The sequence below is a fragment of the Pan troglodytes genome, chromosome 6 (assembly GCF_028858775.2).
Source record: "Pan troglodytes isolate AG18354 chromosome 6, NHGRI_mPanTro3-v2.0_pri, whole genome shotgun sequence".
Classification (NCBI taxonomy): Eukaryota; Metazoa; Chordata; class Mammalia; order Primates; family Hominidae; genus Pan; species Pan troglodytes.
In genome coordinates, this window is record NC_072404.2 from 135133499 (window position 1) to 135144971 (window position 11473).

General features: G+C 30.0%; 1 long non-coding RNA gene across 1 annotated transcript; it reads left to right on the forward strand.

Moving 5' to 3' along the window:
* Positions 1-649: 649 nt before the first annotated feature.
* On the forward strand, positions 650-11263 carry LOC134810563 (uncharacterized). The gene is made up of 3 exons (XR_010158956.1): positions 650-716; positions 4067-4212; positions 11150-11263. It is a non-coding gene; the product is annotated as an uncharacterized LOC134810563 (long non-coding RNA).
* Positions 11264-11473: the final 210 nt, after the last annotated feature.

The window sequence follows — 11473 nt, forward strand, 5'->3', positions numbered from 1 at the left end:
AGAAAACTGGAGTCCTAAGTCCTAAATGTACCTAGCAGCCTTGAGCCTTGCTAAATTTATTCATGACTCCCATTAGAATGTGTAGCAGAATATTTGTCTATTTAGATGAACATGACATTCATAAGGACTTGCTCTCCAATCTGTATGCCTTTTATTTTCTTTGCCTTAAGGTATTATTAATAAATTATTTATTAATAACAAATTGATTAATAAGGTCATGGTATATGTTAAGAAAACATGCACCAGCAGTGTAGACTAAAATTGTAGTTAATTATTTAGTAAGTGTGGTGAGAGTTAACATCTTAACTTTGTTTCTGATATCAGACAAAAAGTATTTAGTTTTTCACCATTACATATGATGGTGCCTCTATGTTTTATATAGGTCACTTTAAATGTATTGAGAAGATACATATTTATTTCTATTTTTTTGCAGGTTTTTATCCTGAATTTATGTTAAATTTGCATTTATAAAAATTCTCTTTAGCTTAAGGACTGGCAAACAGCTCATAGGACAAATCAGGCCTGCAGCCCATTTTCGGTATGACCTCCAAGCTAAGGAGAGATTTTCATTTTTAAAGGTGTGTGCACATGAGAGAGAGAGAGAGAGAGAGACAGAGAGAGAGACAGAGAGACAGAAACAGAGACAGAGCAAGACAGAGACAGAGGAATATTGAGAAAGGAAAGAAGTGGAGGAGGAGAAAAGAATATGCAACAAGGTATATGTGGTCCCATAACCAAAATATCTTCTATTACTATCTTGCCTTTACAGAAATAGTTTGTCAACCCTAATTTAATATGTCTTTTTAATTTTGTTAATATATCAAATTGCAGTGATTAATTTTGAATTTTGAACCAATCTTGTTGGGGATAACACCTAATTAGCCATTAAGTAGTATCTTTTTTTATGTTTCTGAATTCAATATGATAATATTTTGGTAAAAAATTTTTGTCTAATATTTATGAGAGATTATTTGTTTGTAGTTTTCTTTTTTACCCTATGTCTTTGTCTCTGATTGTGGTAGTGGATAGTATTGCCCTTATAAAGAACTTGAATGGGTTTCATCCTTCTCTTTTTTCTTGAATATTTTGTGTGCTATGGCTGTTCTTTCTTTCCTAAATGTCTGGTATAATTTGACAGGGAAGGAAACTGATTCTGGAGTTTTCTGTGTTGCAAAGTTTTAATGTTTAATTCATTTTCTTTAATAGATATAAAGCTATTTAAGACATACATTTTTATCTTCAATGAGCTTTAGTATTTTTATCTTTCATGGAATTTGAACTTTCATCTGTTTTATCAAATTTATTGGCATAAATTGTCTACAGTATTTCCTTATTATAATTTTAATACGTGTAGGATATGGAGTAACCTTTTTCTTCATTCTTGATTTGTCAATTTGTAACTTACTCAGTTTCTTTAGAGATTTATCAGTTTTATTAATCCTTTTAAAATTTCAACTTTTATTTTTAATGATTTTATTTGCTTTTATTTTTTCAATTTTATTGATTTTTGCTTTTTTAGTCCACATCTCTTTATTGCTGTTTGCTTTAGATTTAATTTCCTCTTCTTTTTTTTTTCTTCTAATCACTGATATCTCTGTATCTCACAAATTTTGGCTATGATTTAATTTTTATTTATTTCAAAATAATTTAAAATTTTTGGGGAATTTTTCTTTGATTTATATTTTATTTAGGTGTGCTGTTTAATTTTAAGTGTTTGGAAGAATTCAGCTATTGCACACTTTTTGATTTCTAGTTTAATTCTGCTATAACAGGAGAACATACCTTGTATAATTTAGTTCTTTGAAGCTTATTAAGGTATATTTTATTTGTCTGAATGTGGTCTATCTTGTTAATATTTCATATTACTTGGAAAAACTTTATATTTTGCTGGTAGGTGAAGCATCTTATGAAAATCAAGTAAGTTAATAGGATTGATTTGTTTTGCATGTCTTCTAGATTCTAACTGATTTTCTTATTTTTTTAAATCAATAAATGAGAGAGTAGCTTTTGTCTTCCAATATAACTAGATTTTTATCTATAGGGTTATCCTTTATTTATGAATTTGAAAAACCATTCATTTGAAATGTTTTCATATTATTCACACTTGATGTGTTATTAGTATAGTTGGTATTAAATCTACGTACTTATATAAGTTGTATGCAACAACTTCTTAATATGATTGGATCTAATAGTACCATATCATGAACGTTTGTTTGTCCCATCTTTGTTTGCTCCTTTCTCCTCCCTTTTTGCATTCTTGTAGATTAGAGACCAATTTTTTTATTTCATTTTTTCTCTGTTTTGACCTTCTAGTTATAAACCATCTTATATTTAACATTTGCCCTAGAGGTTATACATCTTTGAGTTGAGTTTACTTACAAAAAACATTATACCAAATAGTAAAATAATCTTTCAACAATATAGTTAATGTTTCTTACCACCTGCTCATTATGCTATTGTTGTCATTTTATTTCTACTTATGATAAATCCTCACAATAGAATGTTACTATATTTGCTTGAGATAGCCAATTATCTTTTTAAAAGCATTTTTACTAAGATATAATTAACATACAATCAACTGCACATACTGTGTACAAATTTATAGATATTGAGATGTGTATATACTTCTATGAAATTGTCATAATAATCAAGATAATGGTTGTGTCCCTATGTAATAACTGCTCCCACCCTTTTCTTTCTGTTTCTTTTACCAAGGTAATCACTGATGAGTTTTCTGTCAATAAAGATTAGCTTGCATTTTCTAGAGTTTTATGTAAATAAATTCAGAGAGTAGTGTTTTTTCCAGCTTATGTCCTTCAACATAATTATCTGGAGATGCATCTATGTTGTAATGTTTATTGGTGACACATTATTTATTGTTGAAGAATAGTATTTAGCAGTTTATAGATTCACCTTTTGAAAGACATCTGGATCGTTTTCAAGTTTGGCAATTATAAATAAAGCTTCTATAATATTCATGTTCATGTCATCTCTGTCATTTGATATTACTTTTGAATTATTTAAATGACATTAGAAAAGACAATGAAATTACAAGTATAATAATTAAAATGAAAGAATTGGTTCTATTTCTACCTGTAGATGATATGACAGGAAAACTAAGATGTGCAACTAAAATAAAAACTCCCCCCAAAAATAATACTACTAAGATATTGCAAAATATAGTCTTAATGTGAATGGCTTTCATAGAATTAGACAAAAATATTTAAAAATATCATCATATCCCTTTAAAATAGAAATGTCTTTTTAAAATATCTAGTTTTAACCTTTAGAAATAATGTACAAAATATCTTTGTGAGGAAAATTTCAAAACATTTCTGAAACAGAAAAATTGACAAGTAAAAAGAGTAACATGCTATGTTTTTGGGCAGAAATATTAAACAGAAGATATTAATAATGCCAATGATAATAAATATAATTATGTCAAAATTAAAACAGTACAAAGTTTTTCCAGAACTCAGAAAGTAAATTCTAACATTTATGTAGTGGCAGTTGTATACCTAAAACTGTGGTAAATTGGTGCAATGAGGAAATCTATATTAATCATATATTAAGTACTCACATAACTTCAATAACTAAGAAAGTGTGATTTTGGCATATGCATAGACAGATAGCAAAAAGAAACAGATTGGAAGGTACAAAAATAGACATCATTTCTATATAACAAATGAAACATATAAAATTAATTACATATGAAGATTAACCTTTTCAAAATTAAACAAAATAGTCTCAAAGCAGGTGAAACTAAAGAATATGTGGTTTATTAATATATTCAGGGAAGGTGAATCTATAAACAAAAACAGGAAAATTATAAATTGAAATTCAGGATATTGAACTAAGAAGAGCTAGATGACAGTCATATACAAAGAAGCTTCTAAGTTATAGAAAAATAATTTTGGTTCTTAAATATTTAGATCTTACAGCCATGATCATTCAGCAACTGCCCAAACCACTTCTTAGTAATTACTTTGATTCTTTTAACTGTCTGGTTTAGTAAACGCCTCAAGTTAAAAAGGAATAATAATAATATTTTCTTTTTTGGAGAAAGAATCTCGCTCTGTCAACCCCGCTGGAGTGCAATGGTGCAATCTCGACTCAGAGACTGAGTTTCACCACGTAAGCCAGGCTGGTCTTGAACTTCTGACCTCAAGTGACTCCCCCGCCTCAGCCTTCCAAAGTGTTGAAACTATAGGGGTAAGCCACTGCACCCGGCTAAAAGACATAATAGTTTTCTATAAATAAAAGCTACTTTTCTGATAAAAATAAAACCATTTCAAATAAAATTAAATAATTTATTTAATTGGTGAAGAATAATACTTAATGTGAATATTGTTCATCTTTAAAAAAAACTATGGGTTTTCTTATGTTTTCATCCTAATGCCGATGATTTGTTATAGAATTAACATAGTTGTAGAATCTTTGATACCAGAGCATATCTCACTGCCCTTGGGCAAGACGCCCACAAATTCAGAGTCCCCAGTTGAGGTGGGTTATAGTCCCTGGCAAGTGTCCTTGGAAGTAACAGCTGGTCTTGGATTTTAATTAGCGTGGGTTTATTTAGGATCCCCAAGCTACTTTTTCCAAATACAACCTAAAAAGTGAACTGAACATATATGTAGAAGTACAGTGCAAATCCATCTGAAAAACTTCTCGTTCTCAACTAAAACAAACAAAAAATTCTTAAACAATGTCAATGGGAAAAGCTTTGATTGAATCAACTAGCTGTTTAAACATTTCTATTCCACTTCGTAGTTTGAAAGAAATAGTAATGGTGTTCTAAATTGTTACAGAAGGTGGGCAATGATAACTTACTCTAGGGAGAATTTTTTTTTTATTTAAAGAAAGTACTAATGGCTATTATTAGTCAATAAGATTACAACCTGCTAACTAGATATAAGTATTTCTTGGGAAACTTAAAGCTTATTACACAGAGACAAAAATCTAAAAGTTTTACAATGTGATTGCTGCAAGATTTCTTTTCTTATTAATTTAACACATTGAAAATAATGAGTCTTCATCATTTAGCACTGAAAGTTAAAGGTTCTTTTAAACTCAAGATGAACATGAAAACTATTATTTTACTTTGTCATTATTGTTATTTAAAAATTATAGCAGATCTTGCTGATCTTGCTGGCAGCATTCTATTGTAAGTGCAGTTTGTCACGAGTTTATGACTCAATGGTTTTAATTCATATAAAAACAAACCAGCACACAAAGTTGCCAGTCTTTTTTTCTGAAAAAAATTAAATGAGTTAAGTTATTTTTATCACAAAAGACACAGAATATAAATGAACAAATAAATCAATATACATTTTTAAATATCCATATTTTGTTGTTACAGAAAATGAAGTAATGTTAATTTAAAAATATATTTATGAATATTTTTCTCACTTAAATTCAGTTGTCAGTTGCAATCTAAATTTGACACCAGCATGATTACCATTATTAATAGTAATGGTAATTAGCTTGAATAATAGTAATTATTAATAATTCTAAAAATACTATTTTACACACTAATATGTCCCTAAAATTATGTTGAAAATGACATTAAGTAGACACTGAAAAAATTACTGTTCATCAGAAATACTTGAAATCTTTACAAAAAGCCATAGTGAAAAGATAAAGGTACTTTGTAGTTTTGTAAATTAAAACATTGGTTAAATATAATGAGAGAGTTGCATATAAATTGTTTCATAAAATCATATTTTCTGCTGTGTGAATAAAGCCTCATTTATTGATATAATATTTTCTTTTTACTGTGACTTAAAACGTGGCAGAATAATTAATAAAAATGTAGACCCTCATTAATATGACATAGAATGTGGTATAATGCATCTGGCTGAGATGCATTACACAGGATAATAATTACTTATGGTACTAGAGGTATTCATCCAGTCTCACAAAATAGTGTTGCTAGTATGGCATTACAGTGTGGTTTACATAGTGTAGATACATTTGAGGGTTCTATGTAAATGAAAACCACTATAAATAAATAAGGAGAAATAATTATTTAAATTCAAAGGAAAAGTTCTTTGAAAAGACTGATACAATTGATAAACCTTTAGAAAGTCTCACAAAAAAAGAAAATTTGAGAGTAAAGACAAATTGCTAATATAAGAAATACAATAGTTCATATAACTACAGACACTGCAGAAATCAAAAGGATAGTAAGGGAATAATAGAAGTAGCTCTACATATCTGAACTGAACAATTTGGACTCTATGAACCAATTATTTTAAAAATACATACTAAAACAATTCTTTCAGTATAAAATACATAATTTAATAGCCTTGCAACTATTAAGACATGAATTCATAATTTTTAAAACATCCCAACAAGAAATCTTCCGGCCCTGATAGTCACTGAAGAATTCTAAGAAACACTTAAAAAGGAATTAAAACAAATTCTATACCTTTTTTTTACAGAAAAGAAGTAAATACTTCCCAAATAATTCTTTAAAGTCAGTTTTAACCTGACTTTAAAACTAGATAAAACACACACACAGACATACACACACATCCAAGAACTACACACCAATATCTCTCACAAATATATATGCAAAAATTCTATACCAAATATTAGCAAATAGTACTTAGTACACAAAAATATCTATATACACTATGACTAAATGAGGTTTATTTTGGGGATGCAAGGCTGATTGTACATTTGAAAAGTGGTTAATTTATGAAATTAGCAAGCTAATTTTTAAAAAATCACATGATCATATCAATAGATAAAGAACAAACCTCTGACAAAATTCAACATCCATTCTTGATTATAAAAAATCAGAACAATAATAAATATGTGGGAACTTCCTTGGATTGGTAAAGAATATTTACATAAAAATTGAAGCTGACATCATATTTAATGGTGAAAGACTGAATGACTTTCCTCTAATATGGGAAACAAAGCAAGGATGCTCACTTTCACCACTAATTCTATTTGATACAAGTGGTTCTAGACAGGAAAACAAGGCAAGAAAAAAATTTAAAGCATACAGTTTCAAAAAGAAGAAATAAGACTGCTGTTTTGTGCAGATGTCACGAATGTCTGTGTTAGTCTATTTTCACACTGCTGATAAAGACACACCCAAGACTGGGAAGAAAAAGAGGTTTAATTGACTTCCAGTTCCACATGGCTGAAGAGGCCTCACAATTATGGTGGAAGGCAAGGAGGAACAAGTCATGTCTTACATGGATGGCAGCAGGCAAAGAAAGAGCTTGTGCAGGGAAATTCCTCCTTATAGAGGCATCAGATCTTGGGTGACTTATTTACCATCATGAGAACAGCATGGGAAAGACCCGCCCTCATGATTCAATTACCTCCCACCAGGTCCCTCCCACAACATGTGGGAATTCAAGATTAGATTTGAGTGGGAACACAACCAAACCGTATCAATATCCATGTAGAAAATCCCAAAGTATCTAGAAAAATTTCGTAAAGCTAATTAGTGCATTCAGCAAGGTCACAAGGTACAAGATCAACATACAAAAATTTTTGCATTTCTATATTCTAGCAATGAACATGTAGACAACAAAATCAACACTACAATATTATTTAGTTATTTAAAAAATGAAATACGTATAACTTTTAAATGTCTAGGTTATTTTTACTGAAAACTATGAAACACTGATGAAAGAAATCAAACCATATATAAATTAATGAGAGACATACCTTGATCGTGAATCAGAAGACTCAACATGATAAAGATGACAATTTTTCTTACAGTTAGATTAAGAAAATTTCTTAACAAAATTTCAACAAGGTTTTTTAGATATAAGGAAGATTCTTCTCAAAGAATATATGAAAAAGAAACTAATTGCTAGAATAATTTTTAAAGATATAATCACTATAAAATTATTAGACTCATTATATAGCTACAGTAATCAAAGATTGCATGACATTGGTAGAGGAGAAGACATAGATTAATATAATAGAATAGAAAGTTCAGTAATGCCCTTGCAGGAGTCTAGCCACATGTTTTTTTTTTACAAATGTGAAAAAGCAGTTCAATGGAGGGGCAATAGCTTTATTTAACAAATAATGTTGAAAGTAGACATCTATGAGCAAAAAATAAAAATAAAAAATAAGCTTGCCTCATCATAACTTATTTAAAAATTTACTCAAAGCAGGTCATAGAATTAAATATAAAATCTGAAATAATGAAGATTTAAAAGTGTGGAAAATCTTTAGAATCTAGATCTTGGCGAAGGTATGGCACCAGATGAAATAGGACATCAAAAGCATTATCAATAAAATAAAATAACTGATAACAGGACTTCATCAAGATGAATTTTTTCTCTGCAAAAGATCATGCTAAGAGGAAGAAAAAACAAGGTATGACCTGGAACAAAATATTTGCAAACCACAAATCTGACAATAGAAATTATATCTAGAATATATAATAAACTCTCAAAACTCAAAGATCGAATCCAAGTAGAAAATGGGCAAAATACATAAACAGATATTTTTCTGAAAGTACTGTACATATAACGGCTTGTAGGCACATGATAAGCTTTTCAATATCATTAGCCATCAAGGAAATCCAAACTAAGACTATGATGAGATATCACTACAAACCAATTAAAACAGCTTTTAAAAAAAACTGGAAAATATTTAATGGTGTTTCTAATGCAGAGAAACTACATCTCATTTATTACTGGTGAGATGCAAGTTAAATGTCACAGTCACTCTTGAAAACATTTTGGCAGTTTCTTAAGAAGCTAAACACACCCATTCACACAATCCAGCAATTTCCCTCCTAGGCTTTCATCCCAGAGAAATGAAAACCTATGTCCACACAAATAGGTGTACGTAATTGTTGATAGCCACTTATTTTCAACAGTCAGAAAGTGGAAACCACCAAAATTTTCCTCCATAGGTGAAAACGATTAAAAATTACCCTGGTGCATCCATATCATGAACTGCTACTCATAAATAAAATGTAACGGATACATGCAAAAACTTCATTGGATCTTAGAAGTATTAGGCTGAGTGAAAAAAAGCCAGTCTCAAAAGGTATCATTATATATTATTTCACTTACATCACATTCTTCAAATGACAAAATTATAGAAATTGAAAAAACATTAGGGTTTGCCAGTATTAGAAGTGATCTGCTGGGGAGACGTCTAAGTTCAATTATAAAAGAATACCACGAGGGACATTTGTGGGGTATGGGACAATTCTGTATGTAGACTGTGATGCTGGTTACACAAATCTATACATATGATAAAATGGCATAGAATGTACATTTTGCCAGTGTCAAATTTTTAGTTTTGATATCACAACTGTGTGAGACATAACAACTGGGGGAAACCAGATGAGCAGTACAAGGGTCTTCTCTGTACTAGCTTCAGAACTTTCTTTGAATATATGATTATTTCCAAATTAATAGGTAAAAGTAGACAGACAAAAAATTAAAAAGAAAATAAATAAACTTGCAGAATTCCCCAAAGCTGGAAATGTAGGTGCAATATTCTTTTGGAGGTTTTCAGCATGTAAAAATTAAATTAGAGTTATTGTATCTGAGAACTTTATTTTCCTAGCATTTACTTTGAAATGTATATAAATGCATATACGTATATATACATATATGTATATAAAACACTACTTCATATCCTGCGAACATAAATACTAACCCAGAAAACACACTGGGTCTCAAAAATAATAACAATAATGGTACAAAGATATGTATGCTACTAAATATCCTACTATTAATGAAAAAGTTTCAGTCGAACTTTAATTATGACAATCACAACTGAAAATATGCCAGTATCTTAAGAATATTGCTGAAATATTTTTTTTTTGTAAATTTAAACAGATCATAATCAAAATAAGGTACATTAATTTCCATTGGGAAATCAAATCACATTGAAAACAATTTAATCAAATATTTAAAGATTGAACATTTAAAACAAATTTAAATAATTATTAAACCAAATTTGAAACAATACATCTACAAACATATTAACTCAAAGATTAAAAGTCATAACACACTCAAGACAACACAGATGTTTCACTAAAAATGCAACATCCATTATAAAAAGTGGAGGGATTCCTACTATCTGTGAATGTGCATGCAAACAGGAGCTTTGCAACATTGCCAGGCATTGTGTGACAGCTGGTCTTAGCAGAATGCTGAATAAATTCTTTAGTTAAATTTAACTATGTGCTAATTTTTTAGGAAATGAATGCCAAATGTCTATAATGCTAATAATTCTTTTATTAGATTAATAGTAACACTTCATCTTACCTAGAGTAAAAATCTGTGGGATTTCATGTCACTACTTATGACAAGTGAAGCAATTATTTACATTTTTGCATCAGGTCTAAGCCTTTCAGAGAAACATTCTTCTGGCCTTACTCGGGGGCAACTTATCTCACAATATTTCACGTGTGATGGACTGTGATGGACTTTTTAATCATATTTTGAAGGCTTAGATGTCAACAAGGTCACAGAAATGGGAATCAGACAGAGGGCTCTTGTTTCAATAGAGGAATTGATGGACTATCCTGTATAAGGCAAGCTGTGCCTTCATTTTGCATCCCCTTGTCCTGTTTGTCTTCTAAATACTAACCCAGAAAACACACTGAGTCTCAAAGATCATAATAATAGTGGTACAAAGATATGTATTTCTCACCATGAGCCAGCACTAGATTAAATATTTTATATGCATCAATTTAGTCTTCACAACATTCCTGTGATGATAATCATTATTATTTTTTAATTTTTATGAGAGAAAAGTAACTAATGGACAGAGATATTGAGTCTCATTAATATTTTTGTAAATATACTTTTAAAATAGCATCTGCTAAGTGATAATGAGTTGCACATGTATTCCTGTTTCTTCTCCAACATTTTCATGAATGAGACAGAGATGGCTGGCATAACTCCAGGAATTTGAAGCGTCTTTTCCATAGCATATATTCATAACAAAAAAAATCTTTGTCAAGTCAGAGATTATATTCGCCAGCACAATAGGCTTTCCTCCACCACCACTTCTTAAATGAGTAAAATGACAACACAAATCATTAATAGAATGGCAGCAAAATATATAGATAAAAGGCACATTTGAGCAAAGATAATTAAGAAGTTTTACTTCCTTTATACTCTCTTTCTCTGTCTTCTAGGTTTCTATAGAGGACTCTGAAGCCTGAAAAGAAGGTGGACCCAAGAATAGAAGCAGCTGATTCTGCTGTTAATATTTCTGTTTCCTCTTGGTTATGTACACTAATTTCTCTTGTCTTGTAATGTTCCATCATGGGCTCTTCTTTCTTAGGATTTTGTAGGAGGTGAAACTGTTTTGTAGAAGATTTGAATGTCTTTGCCCAAAATCTTGGAAGTACTTTCAAATCCATGAACTCTTAAAATCAAATTATCTACTTGGATTTTTTTAGACCTTCAGACAGCAATCCAACATGAAGTCTTGTTTATAATTTTGAACTTTTAGTGGA